The 22,097-nt window shown below is 32.6% G+C and overlaps 1 non-coding gene across 1 annotated transcript; it reads left to right on the forward strand.

The window, feature by feature from the left end:
* Positions 1-22,023: 22,023 nt before the first annotated feature.
* Positions 22,024-22,097, forward strand: TRNAN-GUU (transfer RNA asparagine (anticodon GUU)). The gene has a single exon. It is a non-coding gene; the product is annotated as a tRNA-Asn (tRNA).

Below are 22,097 nucleotides of genomic sequence, written 5' to 3' on the forward strand. Positions count from 1 at the left end.
CCAATGGAATAGACTCGACCTCCGAGGGGTTTTACTGACAGTGTGGCGAGAGCCACTGGTCGGGAATCTTTTCATGGTTTGGTAGAATAAAACCCAAAAAGTACTATGGATTTTGTGCTTAGTTGTAAAGCACGGTTTATTATTTTATTCGACAGAAAAAAGCATTTGCCACGTGGACAATCAAGTGTAGTTTGGAGAGACTAGAGACACGTAAAGAGATTTTGTGGGCTAAGCATCTATTTAATTATTAGGATTATAGAGTAATATATTATTCATTTATTTATTTGGGTAAATGCCTAAGTGGTGATACCGATAGGAAAAACAAGCATTGTCAGGGATTTACATATACTCAATTTAAAGCAACTTAGATTAAATATATTATTTAAGAAGATGGACATCAAATGGAGGTCCAAAATCCAAAGCTTATAGAGGTGATTCTATATAAGTATGTGATAGCTTAGGGGCCAAATTAAGGTGGGTCCATTTGTAAGTGTCTGTTTGGGAGGAATTTGATGCTGGGACTTTTGGCTTTGGGAGGTGGGTGATGGGTGATGGGTCCCATTTGGAAAGCCCATGCCCAATGTTTAATAGAGTATATATGGAGAGCCAAGTCTAGTGACCCGTTTGGGAGGCTGAAATTCTGACTTGGTTGCTTCGGTCCTTGGAGAAATCACCAGGGTCTTATTTGGGAGGACCAAGTTGAAGATTCAACTAAACTAGAGCTTCTATAAAGCATTCCATATAAGCTATTCAAAGAGATTGAAGTAGGCAGCCCTTCAAGTGAATGAATAACAGTCAATTTGAGTTCTCTGGATTTTTCATCAAATATAGCTTTGAGGATGTGTTTAATGCGGGGCCTATCTTGGAAATTTAGAAGCTACTATGGTTCAATCCTCTCAAATGGATACTAAGGCTGTGTTTGGTTTGAAGAAAAGAGTAGGGAAAGGAAGGGAAAGTTATGAAAGCTTTTACAAACCTTGTATAGTTTCCCTATCTTTTCCTTCTTTTTCCTACCTTTTCCTTCAAACCAAACATAGCCTAAAAGAAGCTTAAGTGGGAAGCCTTTTTTTTTATTTTTTTGCTGTAAGATTGTCATTTGGGGCTTTCCAAGGTATTCACCAAAAATTATTGATTATTTATTGACTGTGAGTGAAACCCACTTCATAATGCCAAAAGCCCGAAGTGCCTGTTTGGAATTTGGGCTATTCAGAATTTTCACCAAACATAGTTCAAAGGTTGTTTGTATAGGGCCCACCTCAAAAGCTAGAAGCCATTGCAATTTACATGAAAGACCTCTCAAACAAGCATAAATTGGTTAAGAGTCGCTCATTTGAAACAGACTTTTTAGATAGCTTTTCGGGAATGCCTAAAAACAATTGTGCCAACTTAGCTGAATGTGCCTCCCAAACGGATACTAAGCTATTCTACAGCCATTTAGGCAGTTTCCCACAAAAAAAAAGAAAGCCTCTTTAGTAGTTTCTTTGAGGTAGTTACATACAAAGACAAACCTTTCCAAACGAGTCTTAAGAATAATTCAGAATCTAATTACTCTCTTCAATACAACAAAATGTTCAACTTTGGATCCATTGAAGATTTTAGAATTCACGATGTTTTGGAGGGCTTTCACACTGTGGCGTTTGGCTTTGTGGGCGGGGTTTGTCTCAAAAGCCTATAAACAATACGTGGTAAAAAAGAAACAAAAAAGAAGTAAAAAATCAGACAACTAGATCTGGTCATCGTACGGCCATACATGATTCTAAATTCAAGCATATTCTAGTAGCTTCTTCAAAGCAGCAGGGTTAAACCCTCCCAAACGAGCCCATAGTCCATAAAGAACCATAGCAGCCTTTCAGGACAACTCATTTTTCAGTACTCCTTTCGTTGGAAACAAACAAATCTCCATTTTCTTGGTCCAAAATTCCAATTAAACAAACTGTGATCTAAATCCAATCATAGTTGCTGTTTACCATGGTGCCCTCCCTTAATCCCCACTTCTTTTTCAATTTTGTAATAGGAAAAAAAACCAATCTATTTTGTTGGAAAATTTCTTTTAAATCAAAGCCATTGACTAATAAAAAGTCCACGTACGAGGGAGAAATATCAAAATTGAAAATCTAATGGGAGATACAAGATTTTGTAAATAAGGCTTTGTTTGGTTGTAATGCAATTTTATTTGTATTAATACAAATGTTTGAGAGTGCAAATGAAAATAATACAAATTCTGGTTTAATTTTGTTTTAGGTTTTGCTTTATTCTGTTTCAGTACTTCATTTGTAGTGCAGTATCATTTGCACTATCAAAACTTTGCATCAGTGTAAATAAATTTGCAAACCAAATACAAAGGAAAAATAATGTGCAAATTATTGCAATGGGCAAAGTGGTAATATAGAATTTAAGGTAAGATTTTTTTTTCTTATGCTATTAGCCAAAAATTGCATTGCTCAATGAGAACCAGACTACCAGAATACCAAGTTTCCTAGTTTCATAAATAAAATCCCGGAGCTCTTGATCAAGTAAAAACATGAGAAAGGGGTAAAGCCTTTTTTTTTTTTACTTTTTTAGCTAACAAATGAACACGCGATTACTAGACCGAAAGACAAAATGGATTGAGCAACGAGGGATGCAAATATAAGATGCAATAACTCCCTGCAGTCGCAATGAAATAATACGGATAAGTATGGATAGGCTTAATGTAGATTTCTGAATTCTGCTTCAAATCTATAAACAATCAAAATGTCAAAAATCTACACTCTATACATTCATATTTGCCCGTGAATTAGCATCAATTGGAAGCTGGCACCTATTCCAACTGTACTTTGAATGTATAAATTCTGACCCTGGGCTAAATGGTCATTCTTCCATGATATTATGAATAGGCCAATGAGAATAACTATTCCCCAGCAGAGATAATAGCAGTGGTATTTAAATGTGGTATTTAGGGGCTGTTTCATAACAACTGAAATAGCTTAACTGAATGATTTATTATTTTGTCTTTTAGTGAAAAAAAGTTATTAAGGGGTTTATAAATTTAATGACTTATTATTTTGTCTTTCAGTGAATGAGTTATTGGGGAGGTTATAAATTACTTAATGACAAATTAAAATTGAATTATTACTATATCTTCAAATATTTTGTTATTTGATTAATTTGTCTACCAAAAACAAAGTGATAAGGCATTCTGTTCAACTACCTCAGCCGTTATCAAATTGAGGAAGGGAATAAAATATGTATAATAACAAAACTATCAAATGGTATCTGATTGCCTTTAATCAGCTTTTCTTTTTTAATTATTTAAGTGTTAGAAAAAAAATAAAAATGTCAAATGAAATGGGCAATATAATCCTTGAGATATCAGATCGTAAGTAGTCAGCTCACTTTATTTTATTAGTAGTATTTATACTATACTAGCCCTTCATGTGCAAGTAGGACCGTCAATCGGTTGGGTTTAGGTGGAATCAGAATCAATCCGGTAAAAATACTAAGGATCTGGAATCGAACCAGATCATTTTAGACCAAGGGTTGAATTAATCAGTTCTTAGGACAATTGGGTCTGAGTTGATGGACCCAATTATAATAAATATATTGAAAATCGGGTCGGATCTGAATTGGTTCGGGCTAGGTGGAACCAGTTCTGGACTGATAATATTCGGAGCAATATTTCAGGACTGGAACCAACCCATCAGTTCCAATTCCTATAATCATAACTGACCTAATTGGTTCGGGTCCATTGGGTCCAACCCATTCCATTTGACAGCCCTATGTGCTAGGACATGGGAAAGTCTCATACTTTTTTTTTTTATTTTGGTAAATATTTTTTAAGAAACAATTATAAACATTAAATAGTAGCATCCAATATACATGCTATTTCGTTTGAGGGCAAAATTGTAAAATAAATTATGAGAAGAATAAATTGTAATATTAACAAATAAAATGGTATTTAATATTTATGCTATTTACTTAGAGGTAAAATAATATTATGAAAAATATTCAATAATAGTCCTTCAAATGTAATTAAATTGCTCGATGCCACTTTTTATATAAGATAACTAGTGGGGACCCATGCGGTGCACTGGAAAATAAAATGCAATTGTTGACAAATTATTGTAATTTATTTAGGTTCATATTATTTGATAATTGAAAGTAATTATCATCCTAAGTTCTACTAATTTTTGGAATTTAATGGTCATTTTAACAAAGTTATACTAAGTTCATCTATTTTATCATATTTTATGAAAATTAGTGGTTATTTTTCCCTAAGTTCTACTAATTTCTGGTAATTTCTATTATCTAATAATTTATGATAATTCTCGGTAAATATAATATTTTATGGAAATTAGTGGTTATTTTTGGCTAAGTTCTACTAATTTTTGGTAATTTATATTATACTAATTTATGATAATTCTTGGTCAATATATACTTATTATATGATAGTTTATTGGTCAATTAGTGGAAATTAGTTCTATTATATAATTTCTACTAATTTCTAGTAATTTCTATTATATACTAATTTCTTGGTAAATATATACTAATGTATTATATTTATTAAATGATAGTTTATTGGTAAATTCTAGTAATTTATCGATTTTATGGAATTTAGTGGCTATTTTTGGACATTTCTACTAATTTATGATAATTTTTGGCAAATTATTTTAATGTATTTAGGATTATATTATTTGATAATTTCAAGTAATTATCATCCTAAAGTCTACTAATTTGTGATAATTTCTTTTGATTTATTTTTAGTAATTATTTTATAAATATTGGTAATTTATGTCTAATAATGGTAAATTATTTTAATTTATATTGATAATTTTATAATTATTTGACAATTGTTATTGTTACATTATTTGATAATTTTAGGTATAGCAGTTATCAAACTTAAAAAAAAAATCAAATAGCAATATTTTTAACTTACAATATGTAACAATCTTCAAAGCACAAAATCTATAAATGTAAACCAAAGCAATTCATTAAGCTAAATGCAAATAGCATTTTTAAGTAACATTATGTAAAATCTTCAAAGCACAAAACCCAAAATTTTAAACCAAAGAAGTTCAATAAGCAAAAAGACAAACATTATTTTTTAAACCAAAATTTTTTATTAACATTATTTATTAAATATTTAATTATTAACAACATTTATCAATAATAGTAAGTAATTATAATATTTTATTAAATAATCAGTAATGATGGTTTTAACAATATTATTTAGTTATTTTAATATAACAATAATTATTAAATTTATGAATAGGATTTATTAACAATATTCATTAAATTAATAATTAAAGCAATTCATTAAGCTAAATTCAAATAGCATTTTTAACTAACACTATGTAACAATCTTCAAAGCACAAAACCCAAAAATTTAAACCAAAGAAATTCAATAAGCAAAAAGACAAACATTATTTTTGCTGATTTTTATTAACATTATTTACTAAATATTTAATTGTTAACAGCATTTATCAATAATAGTAAGTAATTATAATATTTTATTAAATAATCAGTAATAATAGTTTTAATAATATTATTTAGTTATTTTTAATATAACAGTAATTATTAAAGTTATGAATAGGATTTATTAATAATATTCATTAAATTAATAATAACCAAAATTAAATTAAATTAATATTATTTATCAATAATAGTCAGTAATTATAATATTTTATTAAATAATCGATATCAATACTTTATAACATTTTTAATTATTTTTAATATAACAATAATTACTAAATTTATTAACAACAGTATTTATAATTTTAATTTAAAGTAAAATTAAAGTAAATATCTATTTATTAACAATATTTATGATAACAGTAATTATTAATTATAATCACTAATTGTATATTTATTAAATTACTGTAATAATCAGTAATTATTAAAACCAGGTTAAAATAAATAGATAACAGTATTTATCTAAACTGAATTTATAAATAAAATTGGGTTTAGTATTTATAATCAGTAATAGTACTATTACCAATTATAATCAGTAATTAAACTACTGCCATTTGGCAAAAGGGGAGATCACCCCTTTCCCTTTAATATATACATATATATTTATATCTCTCTCTCTCTATATATATATATAAAAGATTAGGTAATAAAATAGTGCCACTCATTATTTTATTTTATTAACCATAACCTATTCTGCTTTAATTGAAATTTTAAAAATGCCCTCATTTTTTTCTGTATGTGAATAATGACAAAATTTATTATTTCAGAGTTCAGATGTATAGAAAACGACTAAATAGAATAATTCCATCCCACATGGTTTTAAAGCTCCTATAAGCTGCATGGGTGTACTGGCGGTTTTGCAACTAATCTCATCTCAAATGTAGTCAGGAGAAACAGGTGAGGTTGTGTTCATCTATACAACCGACCCCCCCCCCCCCCCCCCCCCCCCCCCCCTATATATACACATGCATTTACTAGAACACTCTCCAATAATTTGTATTTTATTAAAACACCTCCTATATTTTGCAATAAATTTGTTTAATTGACTTTCCATTACCCTAATGCCGATTTGAATAAATTTAATCAAAAGAAAAGAAAAATAAAAATGCCATTTTCAAAACTATAAGGGGCTGTTATAGTAAGATCTAAACTATAGGATAGCTTTAAGTAAATTTGTGAAACTATAGGGGATGTTCTAGTATATGACCCTTATAATATTTATACATATAAACATGAAATTGGGTTCAGATTATGTCAGCTTGGCTGATACTACCTTGACCCTAATCCAATCTGAAGTTAAGTCTAGTCAATACTTTTGAACCCTAATTAACCCTATGTCCCTAATTTGACCTTCAACTTGACTAGCTAACCCAGGCCAAGTTGCAGCCCTAATTAAATAGGTCTTACCTAGAAGATCATTTGTTTAAAAATCAAAGAGATCAAGTAAGTTTATCTAATTGAAATTAATTATTTGATTATGCTGATTTTTTGTCTATCTATTGTTTAGACATATGGTAGTAGCTTAAGAGGGTGCTTATGAATTTTTAGAAGTGGTGAAGAATTGTTGGCCTGTTGTTCCATTTTGATGATTTATCTTCTTCTTCATGACCATATATATATATATATATATATATATATATATATAGATATATATATATATATATATATCAAAACATATTTAAAAATTTATTTATAATTTAAAAATTTTATTTATTTTAAATAAATTTATTTTTCAAATAAATATTATTATCTAAAAAAATTTCGGGGATTTGTGTCCCCACGAGGAACCCATCCCTGTTGGGGATTGGAGATGGAGAACAAATTTTATCCCCGGCGAGAATCGGGGATGGGGACAGGGAATATGATCCCCACCCCATTACCATTCCTAGAGAAATGGGAGTTTGAGGGAAAGTTTTAGAGAATTTTACAAAATTTGTTGAGAACCATCAACTTTCTATTTCTCTCTTATTTTCTATCAACTCTGATTTTAGGGAGCGTTCTTTTTTTGGATTTTGAGAGGGAGAAAATTGATCAATGGGATTTTGAATCCCATTGACCAAGAAACTCATGTTCTATTTTTAGTTTTATGTAGGGACCGGGGAAAGTTTATTTTCCTAGGTATCACTTACTCATAGGTGGATAAATAACTTTCCCACCTTGGGGGGAAAGTTTCCAACACTTGAATATGACAAAAATGCCCTTTTAATAACATATTTTTATGGCTAAAATGGTCATGCCTTATTTACATAGGAAATAAAAGAACATGGATAAGTAACTTACCAAAAAACGAACAGAGGCTTACAAAGAGCCACCTGTCCTTATAGACACACACACACACACACACACACACACACACACACAATTGGGGTTGGGGTGGGGTGGGGAGGGGACCTCAATCCCCATCCTCGATTCCAACCCTGATCGGGGATTCCTATTAATCCCTGTCCCCGTCCATGCATTGCCAAAACAATCCCTATCCCCGACTCCATTAGGTCAGGGAAGTCGGATCCCCATCGGAGATGGGGAAAATTATCATCCCTACATTTCTCTTTTATTTTCTATCAAACCAAACACAACATAAAATAGAAAAGATTGAATGTTAGTTTGATGAAAATTGCCATCCCTACATTTCCCTACATTTCTTGTTAATAGTGACAAAACCAAGTCTTTACACATGGTAGGGAGACACAATGTTCCCAATACAGACCCCACATTTGGGAATCAAATCCCCTCGATAAGCATTTATATAGGATTCTCGGCTTTTTCATCCCATTGCCTTTGCCTTTCCAATCTCCTAATGCAATATAAAGGCGGATACTAGTTATGATAAGAAGACTGGCACAGTGGCACTTGAAAAAGCCTAGCAATTATCACTCATTGGCAAAAATAAATAAATCTATGCAATTAAGAAATTAATGCTCCATTTGGGTAAGCTTTTGTTTTTGATCTTTGGGCTCTGAGAAGCAAAAAATGATCAAAAAGCATTTTGCACCAAAAATAGAACAATCTATAGTAAAGGGATTGTAAACCCCAAAGCTTATCTAATTGGAGAATTGTGTTTTTGGGATTTAAAAACACAAATCCTGAAGCTTATCAACAGGCAATCCAAATCAATATTTGGGATGCTTGGTGGTCAATAAACAGTGGAGCCATGGACATTGAGTGTAACAATGTAATGAATGGCCAGAATACTCTTTGTCAGCTGTATGGTGAATCTTGTTTCGACCCTTGTACCCTCTCTATCAGTGACTTACTTTGCACACTTGGAATCATTTTTGGATCACTACAGCCAAGTTGCTACAATTTGAGGTTCCTGACCTCTATACGGGTCCCATCACTAAAGCACTTTGTAGAAACTGTGATGAAGGTCTTTCTTTGCTGTCTCTCCTTTTTTGGGTTTTCTTCTGGGTGGTTGGCTTTTTGAAATCCAAACAAGAAGCAATCAAATCAAATTATGAAGATTAGGTGATGCTCCCGGCTTCCCCAGCAGGATGGGATATTGGGGTGACTCTTGCCATTGGATTTGATTGGGTTCTTATTACCCCACACCAAACCAACCTCTACTTTGTACCAATGGCAAAACCCTAATTAGTGAAAAAAAGGTATATGTTCCCAATGCTAACTTCTAAAGGGTTTGTGACTGTTATCTGCTCTCTCTTTCTCTCTCTCAAAACTTATGTAGAAATCAACTTAAGCATGCAAATTATATTCAGTTTATAACATACTCTTAGAAGTTGGAACTGAATAGTCAAGTGGGATGCCGTGGTTGTTTGTTGAAGAGACACTTGTAGATTGACCAATCAGGGTCTGTCTCCAACTTGTTGTTGTAGGCCCTTTGTGTTCCATGTTGTTAACAAAAGTTAATGGGTTCTATGCCTCTATGTATTTGCTTACTTGTTTATGATTGTGCTTTAACTCAGTGGCTCCCACCAAATATCTCTCTGTTGAAACACTACAGAAAGATCAGCCTATGGGATGCTTTGATTTCATAGCTCGTGGATAACCCTACTCTCCCCTGTACTTCACAATGCATGAGCAGCTCCCTCCCTCCCTTCCTCCCTCCCTCTCTCTCTCTCTCTCTCTGTGAACAAAACAAGCCATGTGATGGTAGGACAAAGGTGTTAAAGAAGGCACAAGCTGTGGATAGAGTGAGAGTTGTCTCTATGCAATGTCACATAAAAACTCCATCTTTTGTTGTTTGTATACTCTCACTTTGTTTCTAGCTTCGATGTTAGGATGATGGATCCTGAAATTATGTATACATTGTTTCTGGCCTTGGCTTTTCCTTGCTTTGCACCCATGTGACTAACCAGGGGGTTTTATTGGTTGTAATGGCTGTTGAAAGTTGAAACAGTTCCATCACAATCAACCCATTGGGCAGCTTGGCTCATCTATCGAAAGCATTCAATTGGTGGGCCACCTCTTTATAAGGCCAATTACCCCATGTTTATGGTCCGGTCCGGACTTGTTGATGGCTTGAGCCTTTATATGTGAATTATGGTTGCAGTTGGCCTGGTGGGGTTGGTCCAAATCTGGGTCTACCTTTTCCTTTCTTTCTCTACTTTTTCCTTCAAACCAAACACAGCCTTAATAACTCAGATTAAATAGGGTTGTATAACCCCTTTTAGATTTATCAAAAAAAAAAATGAAATAAAAAAAAAAGTAATTGAAGCAGATGCAAAACCAGGAAAGCCCCAACGGGTCATGGGTTTACTGATGGTTTGATCTTTCAGCTGATAAAAACCATGACATAAAAAACTCACTGGGTCATTGATTCAACCACCGGTTCCGAAGCAAGTCTCACAAGTCACAACACTACTTTACAAGTTTACATTCTCATGCTTAGCTTAAGAAACCAACCAACCTACGACGTGGAGACGTGGAGTTGTAGGGTTAGTGGTCCATGGAGCTTGCTGGTTTGCACAGTTGCACTTGCCTAAAATTTTCAGACTATCCATTTTGTTCTTAGTAGGGGTGTAAATCGGGTAAGCCCGAATTAATAATTTATACGGTTTCGGACTCGGGCTTTAGGTTAGGCCCTTTAAAATTTTGACAAAACCCCAACCGTAACCCACAAAAGTTGCATCCCTAATTCTTAGCATTTTCTTGTTTTATTTCCCAATAGATAGAGGAGTCAATTATCAGTAATTCGATATAATACCAAGTTAACAAGCTGGCATCTTCATTAAAACAGGTTTGGGTTTTTGGATTGGGTCCTTGGTGGGTTCATCTCCATCTGGTCTGAAAAATGGTCAACCTGTCATATAGAGTGGAAGTAGGGTTTAACATGGAAATGGGTCTAACGTGAACCAGCTCATACCTGTTCCTTCTTTCCTCTTTGTCTCCTTACTTGGGTCGGGTTGGGTCTTGGGCTAGAAATTTGCTTAATTTGTTACGGGCCCAATCTCAACCTTGAAATTCTTCAAATCGGGTTTCCTTACCGGCAACTGAGTTGAATGCAATGTTGACACTCCAAGTTGACCCTAAAATGAACCCACTCAGATGTAATCCGGGCCAGATTAACCAATCAAAACCCGACTCGGGATCAATCGCTTGAATTAGAAGTGCTGAAACTCAATTTCTCCACTCAATTGGGTGATAAAATGCAAGTTTTTTTGTCCAATCCAATAGGGACCCAGCTCATTTAATGGGCTTGGATTATTCACTTGAGTGGTCCAAAACTCCCAAGTGTACCATTTTGGGTCAAGATTCCTGAAGTATTCTGAACCTCAATTTCATCCCACTCAGACACCAAATTTCTCTTTCAAGAATAATGATTCCAAAACTGGGGAACGAGTACTAAGTACATCACATGCTCCCTTGCCTCAGATCCCAGAGCACACAAAAGAGATGACAATCCTTCACCTTAATTGTGTCCCTTTGACCAGTCAACAAAGCTTTTGACGGTGGCCCACAAAAGCAATCCATTTGGATTTGATGGCTCAAATCATTCTGACCATAGCCGTGTCTTTCGTGGACAAGAGTTTGCCACCGGCCCACCGCTACCGTTGTTGGCCTTTTGCTGGCAATTATGTGAAGGAAAGAGAGATGCTCTTTTATGAGGAATTTGTACAGGCTTGTCTTGTCCAATGGGCTCGTAATGTAATTGGTGGATGCTGGTGTACAATCGGGTGGGGTTGGTCGGAAGGAGGTCAACCCTAGTCCAAATCTGGCGCCTGGCCCAACCCAATCTTATCTTCAGCCTAATAACGTACTCTCAGCCTGTCTCTGATTGAAACCTAACCGGCTAACCCAACCCAATAAACCCTACTCCAACCAGATGATTTGAAGCCTCAACCATACTATCCTTTAGTCCTTACCCGTTCTGATGCATTGAAACTTCAACCGTATTCCTGCAACAGAATCATGAAACCAGATTAATTCTATTGGGTTGCATCTGATTTGGAAATGAAAAAAACGATTAATTAAATCAAAATTCATCAGAATTGGAATCGGTATATCCTATTATTATATGGTACTTTTCTCGGCAAGCAAACGTACCGGGAGAGGGAGGGAATGAATGACCATTCCCTCAAACGGAGAATGAAAATAGAATTCTAATTCTACCAATCAAAATGGTTGGGGTCCATTTGGATTCTGATTACCGATCTCTATTCCCGTTAACCAAATAAACTGTTTTTTTTACCCTCACCATACCTGTATTAAATTTGAACCATACTGCAAACCAAGATTTCCTATTCACCTTCTCTACCCGCATCCTATCCACAGTATATTGCAGCGGCACATCTCATGATACAAAATGGTGATGTGTGGCTGCAATTCAAGTTAGGTAGAGAGTTGTGGGCAGGAAATCCGATCTGCCATATCAGAGAGAGCAACGCTAAGAACACAAATTTGTTTCATTGCACCGTTCAAGTCAAGCGGGTCCCCCCCTCCCTATGAGAGTACAGTTTGGGTCCCACCAATAAAATTCTACATATGTAGAGTAAATGGCTAAATGTGCATCTTGTGAGGGGGTTCAAAGATCAAACAAGGTTTCCCGTTATCCCGTATTGATATGATACAGCCCATTCCAAAATGGGCTGACAGATGTTTTTTGGATTGAGGGGCCCATTAAATCCCAATCCATCAGGCCCATTCCACTATTTTCTTTTGTATATTTTTAAATTTAGTTAAAATATAAGATGAAAATTATATATCAATACTTGTAAATATGTATGAGAAATCTTAAAATGGTTATGTTGATGTTAACTTATGTATATAAGTATACATTTTTTATGTATTATGATATTAATTTTATAAAACGTTAAGTATTCATGTATATGATCCTTGGATACCTGGGAGTCATGCACTACTTGACTAGTACCGGCACATCTCTCTCTTGTTCTAGAATTCGTACATGGTCTTGTATTCATTCATTCTTTTCATTTGAATATCTTTGTACAAGAGACTGTTACCGAGATATGTTGAATGGATTAGCCTTTTGGGGCATTCTAAAGAAAAGAAGAAAAAAAACCGTCAGTGTATTTGTGAGATATTTGTGTGGGTTTTCCTGCCAATCTACAAACATTTATATGCATTTTAATTAGTGGTCCTACCAATGTATGTTAACCGCACCTGTACATGGTCCTCTTCCCCTTCTTGTACTTTTTGTGTTGTCCATGTTATTAGTGGTGAGATGTGAAATTCAGCTTAACAAAAAACTTTTTGTATTTCATAAATTTATATTGTATAAAACAGATACTTGTTTTAATTTTGGTGTATGTTTTTATTTTAAGGGATAAGTACACTGTACTCCCCCTCATAAATCTGAAAATGGCAGCCCTCCTAGTCTACTAGAGTACTAATTAGGATAAATCGCATACTACCTGTGGATTGAAGTATAAAAATCCCTTATTTTGACACGATGTCTGATATATGTCCGTACGCTAGTGTTATTTAATTGTTTTATTAACATTTTTGAGAAAAATAAATAATCATTGAAGATGTCTTTTCCCATTAGCAAAAACCTGATTTTTTTTTTTTTTTACTGGTTTCTCTCATGTTCCACAAATGGTACAATTGCCTAGCTAGCTAGGCCACTGCTTTTAGCCACTTGGGATCCACCGCTCACCATGCTATTATGTATTGGGTGAGTTCAAATCAGTCCCTAACGTCCCACAGCACATTTTTGCAATGTATTGAGAGCATTTCCTGATGATGATATCATCATTTTTGGGATTATCATCGGAAGATGTTTCCAATACACAGCGGGGATATGCCAATTATGAGCACAGCGGGGATATGCCAATTATGAGTGAGTATGCCAATACACAGCGGGTATATGCTGTGGGATGCCATGGAGGGCAATCTTGTGGGGGGCTGATTTGGTCTCCTAATAGGTTATGTAACCAATTATGAGTGAGTATGCCAACATTCTCTACTTTATTCATCTATCATGTATGGAACACTAGCTGTCCATTCATGATTGGTTATGTACCATCATTCAATTTGTGATATTAAGTGAAATAAAATAAAATTTATTAACTTTATCATTAACACGAATAGACCAATACTATATGTTTATGTTCAATAATTATAACTTAAAATAAAAAATAATATTAAAAATTACTATTTTATAAACATTAATGAAGTAAACAATCTATCAAATTTACATTTATATCAAAAATTGTTTTTTTACTCTCAATAAATTTATACAAATAAAAATATTAATAATAGATAATTATTTTAGTACTTAAATTTCATAAATTTGTACATTATATGTATCTTCAAATTTTAATATTTGTTTATAAATTATTTCAGAAAATACTATAGAAAATATAAATGTTAATAATGGAATTATTATTTTAATAATAAAAAAATATGAATTTCATATGATATGTATCTTAGAAATTTTAATAATTTTGATATACTTTTAGTTAAGATTAAAAGTAAAAATATAATAATAATATATGTATCTTAGAAAAATTATAAATTTCATATGATAGTAATTTTGATATTTTCAAACATTTCAAAATTTAATATATAATTGACTTTTTCATTAATGTTGAAAAGTAAAAATAGAAAATAATTGCTATATTAATTAGAATATAATAATGGCATATGTTTTGTGTCTTGGACTTATAGAATTTAACATAATAATGGTTTTGTGCATGTTTTACTTTGTAAAAACTATATAATATGAGTCTTGGACTCTTGATTGTTGGATTATCAACAAAATTATATGATATATATGTTTCTTGTTATATTAGTAATATATTTCTTTATGTATTTTTGCTTTATTTGTGGTTATTTTGACTTTTAAAATTAGTGTAATTGATGTATTTACAAAATTTGTATAATTTTCCTAGTGTATTCATGTGTTTTCATATCTTTCATCTGTATCCATGCGTTTTCAAAGCATATCTGTATTCAAATTGTCCGATACAATATTCGATACCGATACTTTGATCATTGGTTTTACCTTAGGCATGCTTGCCTCACCATCACCTTCCACTTTTACTACAATTCAACATTATTTTTGGGTACCTTATTTGAACTAAAGTTCCAAGTTTTGATACAACACACCTTGTATTCAATGTATTGTATCATATCTTTTGATTAATGATATGCCTATTTTAAAGAAGTTTTAAGAAGTTAATTTTTTATTATTTAAATAATATAAAAATAACCCCTATGTGAACTTTTGAACAAAAAGCTAAAAAAGAAAAATAAAAGTAAAAGGTTCAAAGTATCAACACATGTCTTTGGGTGTGTATGAGGGTGTATCAATGTTTTGAACCTTGAGCAGATCCAATTGACATTATTTTAGGGCCATTTATTAAGACACACCTATAATTTTATGAATTTACTAAAACCTATTTTATAGTTTGCCTTTTACCTAAACATCCCTTATAATTTGCAACTGATTTACTTAATCAACCTTTCACAAAAAATCATTTATGTTGTCATATGAAAATTGTTATGTGGTCGCCTAAACTGAGTGGAAATGCTTAAGGACTTGGGCCCATGGTTGTTTATTACAAAAGTACCCTTGGCACTTCAAATCAAGCATTTCAGAAGAAACAATGTTTGGTTTTCAGATCTACCAAATAATGTTCGGCTTTAGCTAGGGATGCATCTTGAGTTGGCCCAAGTTAGCATTTTACATTGCTTTGGGCTTGAGCCTTTGAGCTAGGCCCATTTGAAGTTTCACAAAAGCCCAATCTAAGCCTGTCCAAGTTGAATTTCTAGTTATAGCAAAATGAAGAAGAAGAGAGGACCTAGACAATTGCGTCTAGGTTCTTGATTTGCAATAGTGTATCTTCCCTTCTTTGAACAAAAGAAGAAAACATACACCAAAGAAAGAGGTTGTTCAAGTTTTATTAGTGGAAAAATGACATTTCCATTTCCATTTTCTTTTGATTAAATTTGTTTGGATAGACATTTGAGTCAAAACTATTTTCCACTTAGGTGTAATGGAGGGTCCATTAATTAAATCAGTTGTAAACTTATCAAGTGTTTTAGTAAAAAGAAAACTATAGAGTAGGTTTTAGTAAATTCATAAATTATAGGGGTATTTTAATAAATATCCTATTATTTTATTGCCATTTCTCATTGCATTTGAAAGCACGAATTTTTTATTTAAAAAATACATGTAAATGAGATCATTTCTGGATTTGAAGAAACAATCTCATTTATATAACTAATTCATTTTAAATGTTGAAACTGCAATGGACTGAGCTGTAATATTATACCTGTAATTTGCATTGTAGCTGCATTTTGATTTCCTTTATGCCAAATATGACAATGGGAATGCTTGTAATATTAAAGATCCATTGTTCTTCATGACAGAACCTTGAGTAGAATAAAAGTAGGAAAGCATATCAAGGAAACCATTCAACCTAAAATCTTAGAATGTTAAGAGAGGTCCTTGAATAAGTTTTTATTTTTTACTACATCCTTTCACACAAAAGCCCAACAAGGCTTAAAGTAAGGATAAGCATAAAGCCATAGACCCATCCATACCTTATGCTAATATTTAATTAATTATAATAAGAGATACAAGAATCAAACACTAGACCATTTGATCAAACATTCTAAATTATTCAACTTAAAAGTTCCACGCCTTGTTTTATAAATTACTCGAGAATCTACATTACTCATTTACTCCATCAAGTTATATAATCTAGTTATGATTCTCTAGCTGAAGGTGTCAGATTTGTAATGCAAAGCTATTTTTAGGTGGTGTTTAAAACAATGTCTCAGCCACGATATATTCCATTTTAAAAGTGCCACGCCTCCTCTTAGCATTTGGTTGCGGGTTGCACCATGGTGTGGACCGAACCACTCTATATCGTGGAACAGTCTACACCATATCTTAAAATCTCATCTGGATCTTTCCATGCCACAACGACCAATTCCAAAATTGATGATTCCCTATTTTGTAGAGTGCATTTTACTCAAACTCGAAAATTCTAGAATCGTAGACCTTTCATTTTAATAATTTCTATAATTTGTATAAAATTATTTAATTTCACAAAAATTACTTTTAGCAATTTACTAATTTTAAATATTTTGAATTATTTTTTATAATTTTTATCAACTTTTATTAATTTTTGTGATTTATTATTGCTTTTTTAATAAATGGTTTTCAATAATTATCTTTATTATCCATATTATGTATAAATATATTACTTTCATTGTTAAGTTATATTATTTTATTTATAATATATATTACAAGAAAAAGAACATTGTTTATTTTTTATTAACAACATAAATCATTGTCACACATGTTGTAGGTGAGATGCATGGGATCAAAACATAGATTGTGGACTAAACTACTCCACACCTTGTAGAATGCCTATGAGGGTGTGGTGTGGTTAAGTCTACCCAATTTTATCCATAATGCAAAAAAATTATCCTGCTATGCTGCCATAGGTGTGGTATGTAGATGAGAATACACCACCTAATTTCTCATCCACAATGCAAAATACCTCATTAATCAAACAAAACCGATCCAAGTTGAAATTCATCTAATGTGGATTCCACGTAGGGGTGGGTACGAGCCGAGCTTCTCACGAGCTATTCGAGCTCGGCTCGTCTTTGTTTAAATCGAGCTTCGAGCTAAGCTCGAGCTTGATATATAGGCTCATTTGCTAATTGAGTTGAACTCGAGCCCAGTGAACCTCGACTCGTAAAGCTTACGAGCCTAGTATAATAAATAAATATTTTTTATTATATGCATACATATACATATATATACATATAAATATATAAATATATATAATAAATAATTTTTATTATATAATAATATGTTATATATAACATTTTTATTTTTTATATATAATAATAAATAGTTTTTATAATTCTTATTTTTTTGTATGTAAAATAAAAACATTTTTTATATGTATATATTTATTTTTATATGTTTAATAATAAATCATTTTTATAATTCTTAATTTCTTGTATATAAAATAAAAAAAACATTTTTATATTTATAATATTTATTGTTTAGAAAAAAGAACTTGGCTTAAAGTCGAGCACAAGTCAAGTCGAGTTTGAACTTGCGAACTTTGAACCTAGCCGAGCTTAAGCTCAAGTCTTTAGCTCGAATCGAGCTCAAGCCTAACACAATTTCAGCGAGCAGAGCTCGAATAGCTATGTATTCGGCTCGACTCAGCTCAAATCCACCTCTAATTCCATGATTTAAAATATACATGGTCAATCAAGAGGTATTCCATCTAATAAATGGCTTGGATTAACTAGAAGACATTTCATCATGTGGCCAAAATATATAGAGTTGGTATTATGGAAGCTCCTACATACTTGACCCAACCAGACAACCTTTTCATTTATATATTTTTTATTTACTGGTATTTGTGTACGTGCTTTGCATGTGACAAATTTTGTGATGATGATAGCATATAATATATTTCCAAAAATTTTTGTATTTTTTTAATATTTTCTACATCTATAAAATTATTCTTATTTATCGATTCACTAATATAGAGATATGTGGATATAAAATTCTTGCAAAGGTCATGAGAATTAATAAAATTCTTATTTATCATTAATAAAATTATTATTATTCTTATTTATTATGGTTCATTAATAAAATTAATATTTTTTTTTCAATTATGTTCATCAGAATTTTATTTGAATTCTCGTTACCTTTGCATGAATTAACTTGTATATGATAAATCCAACTTCAACTCCTTCTACTGCTAAAAACCTTACAATGACTGCTATAAAAAATGTCACTTACTCTTGAAGATATCTTGCCATCAAATGATGTGGACTTAAGGTAACGGAAATTAAGAATTAACACACCATATGGTGGGAATAAAGAAGAGAAAACCATCTACTACATTAATGATCAAGAACTGAACCAATGAAAATAGATTAAAAATATTAAAAAAATTAAAACAAGAAAATAGTTTAAAGAATAAATTGCTCATCCATTTGTAATTACCAAACTTAAGGGGAGGTTTGGACAACGGTCAAAAACTTCAAGGGCAGTTTCAACAATTACCATGGTTTGTTTTCAAATTATTAAACAAATAGAGGGATTTTTGTGTATTTTCCCTAACAAGCATTAAATGGGAATACAAAATAACATTTTTGCCATTAACTTGTTTTACAATTATGAACAAAAAGAATGGAGTTTTGTGTCTTTTTTGTAATAAGCACTAAATGAGAAAGAAGAGTCATTTCCTAATAAGCATTAAATGAGAAAACAAAATAAAATTTTTACCATTGCTCATTCTCTCATTCAAACTATAGAGATGGGGTATTTTAGTCTAGTGAAAATTCTAGAAGCCAACCACTTATAATCTTACTTTTATAGATAGTATAGATAGATCTGGGACAGATCTCCTCATTCCCTATGGTTTGGCCAAGGTAAGACCGAATAGGTGAGGTACTTGAATATGTTGATATTCTCTAACATGCCCCCTCACACGAAAGCTCATTGGGCTTGAAGTGTGGATAGTACAGGCCCACCAATACCTTGTTCTGAAATTTAATTAATTATAATGGGGGTGACGAGAATTGAATGCTAGACCACTTGGTCAAAGTGGCTCTAATACCATATCAAGAAACCATTCAACCTAAAAGCTTAAGCTGTTAGGTGAGGTATTTGAATATGTTGATATTCTCTAACATAGGGAGAGGGATATTAATATATTTTGAAGTGATAGTCTGTCAGACATGTATAGGTTTCATTGGATTTTCCGATGATCCCCCTCCGCCTTGTTTTCTACAACACGAATGTTGTTGTTTCCAAATTGCCACATCAATAAAATAACAAAAACATGTTTTTGTTTCGAGAGCAAAAGCAAGTTGGTTTTATTTCCAAAAACAATTCATGTCTTTGAGAAAACAAAAACAACATTTGTAATGCAGACATTATATGATTTATGAAACATGATTTTAACTTTTAAAGGGTGTTTCGCAATGTGTGGTTTTGTTTTATTAAACAAAAACACTTGCCAAGTCAGCAAAACCATTCACATTGTCAAACATACACCTCCTAAATAACAAGATGAAAACATAAAGTGTGGGTTGTTAACATTTTGAATGTTTAAAGCTTTACAGTGGAAATCAGAAATCTGCATTGGGTCTATCCGTACTTTTCCGTTATTTAAATTAGAAACTCAAGAGTAGTTTTTTTTTTTTTAACACATGTATTAACTAAAAACATGTTTTTCATGTTTTTGTTTTGGATAAATCTATGATGATGGAAAAATATGATAACAGAATAGCTTTGACCAATCAAAACCTATTTTAAATGTTGATGAATAACACCTGATTGAGTACCACTTTTATGATACTGATGAATAACACCTGATTGGTTACAAGTTTTTCCCTATATCATGCTAATATCATAGTGACCACCCTTGTTTCAAGAATCAGTTTATTTTCAAACCAGACTATTTTAATTTGTTTTTAGAAATCACAACTAAGGAAAACAATATAATGAACATTAGAGAACACTCTCTTAGGCGTCCAAACTGGATATATTATATTATATTTATGCATTTATTGTTAGCTTTATCCAGCTACTAGCGACAAGAATAACAAGTCTGAGAGATATTTTCTATAATAAGCAATACAAGATCTGATATTTGAAGCATCAAATCCGGGTTCTTTCTCTTGACTACATACATGGAAGCAAACCCAATACTTGGAAATTAATCTATGCCAGGTCTTAATAAGATGATCTCAATCGCGTATATAATTAACCTTTTTTTTGAGAAAAACGAGAATTACAAGAAATATAGAGATGTGGAAATGGTTGAACGTGACAGACATTTGAGACTAAGACCGCCAATTAACACCTTATAGTTCACGCAAGTGAATGAATTAATCAAATACAAATTAAATATGATCCATGTCTCTCACTTTATCCCCACCACAGTGTCCATTGATGTCGCATGGAAACTTGACAAAAGGAACACATTGATCAAACTTCAAAAATTGAGGGCCCAAAAGCACACCCATGATACTTCCTCAGTCTATAATGCTCCACCATTTACAGAAAAAACAAGAAAGAAGTAAAGGTAAACTAGAAGACCACAACCAGAACATGCTTCATACTTGTAATATTTTAATTTACAAAGACTATTGATGTTATACTTATCAATATTATATCTGTGCAGAGAGAGAGAGAGAGAGAGTTAGGGGGCGACCAATAAAGACCTTGGGGTACAAGTTTGAAACCCAGACTTTGTTTCTTATAATCCATGCATTCTATTCCAATCTATTCACCAAAAAAATTCTATTCCAACCATGCAGAAAAGTTCATGTGCAGTCGATAGTCAAAACCCTGAAGCCCAAGAAATAATTAAATTAAGGAGTAGGGTGCACAAGGTTGCTCATATAAATACTAGTCTATCCCCCCTATAAATTATCCATTGCTCATCTCTATTCTCTCGTATAAGATTTAACAATATGGGGTCCCTGAGGAGGGTTTCTGCAATTATAGCTGGTGTGCTGCTTCTGAGCTTCCAACTGAGCATGGCTGGTAGGGTCTTGGCTGGAGAAGGAGAAGAGTGGATGAAGAGAAGTGTGTTGTTAGAGTCTCTACAGAAGGGTAGTGTTTCTCCTTCGGGACCTTCTGGGTGCACTAACGTCCCCGGGAGTGGTGGCAGCAGTTGCCCCGTCCCAGCTGCAGCGGTGACGGAAATGAACATTGCCGGCAGTGCTCTGGTCAATTTTAACCCTTTCCCGTCTGTCGTCGTCCCATTTGGAGTGGCAAGCGGCAATCAGAAGTGAATTAAGCTCTCATTAGTCATTATATATATTAATGACCTTGGACGATATATGGAAACCAATCAAAATCTATTGAAAGGCTGCAGAATAAAGCAAATCGAATTACATGCAGGTCGTAAACAGTGGCAAAGTTCGGTTTATAATTCAATTAATTTTCTTTCGTTCTTTTGGGGTTCAGGCTGCATTTGTTTTGTACATCTGTTCATGCCTTTTCTTTTTCTTTTTCGTTTTGTAATGATCAATTCATTTTAACACGCAAAGAATCTAAACTTTCCAATTCCAAGGATAGAAGGAATTATATATATTTTGATGCGCGTAATTAATGTATTTTAGATTTAAATGTTATGTTTTATTAAAGTTGGAATAGCTTAGTTGGTTAGAGCGTGTGGCTGTTAATCACAAGATCGAAGGTTTAAACCCTTCTTCTAGCG

Source organism: Nelumbo nucifera, chromosome 1, assembly GCF_055504915.1.
Source record: "Nelumbo nucifera cultivar China Antique chromosome 1, China Antique-T2T, whole genome shotgun sequence".
NCBI classification, from domain to species: Eukaryota; Viridiplantae; Streptophyta; class Magnoliopsida; order Proteales; family Nelumbonaceae; genus Nelumbo; species Nelumbo nucifera.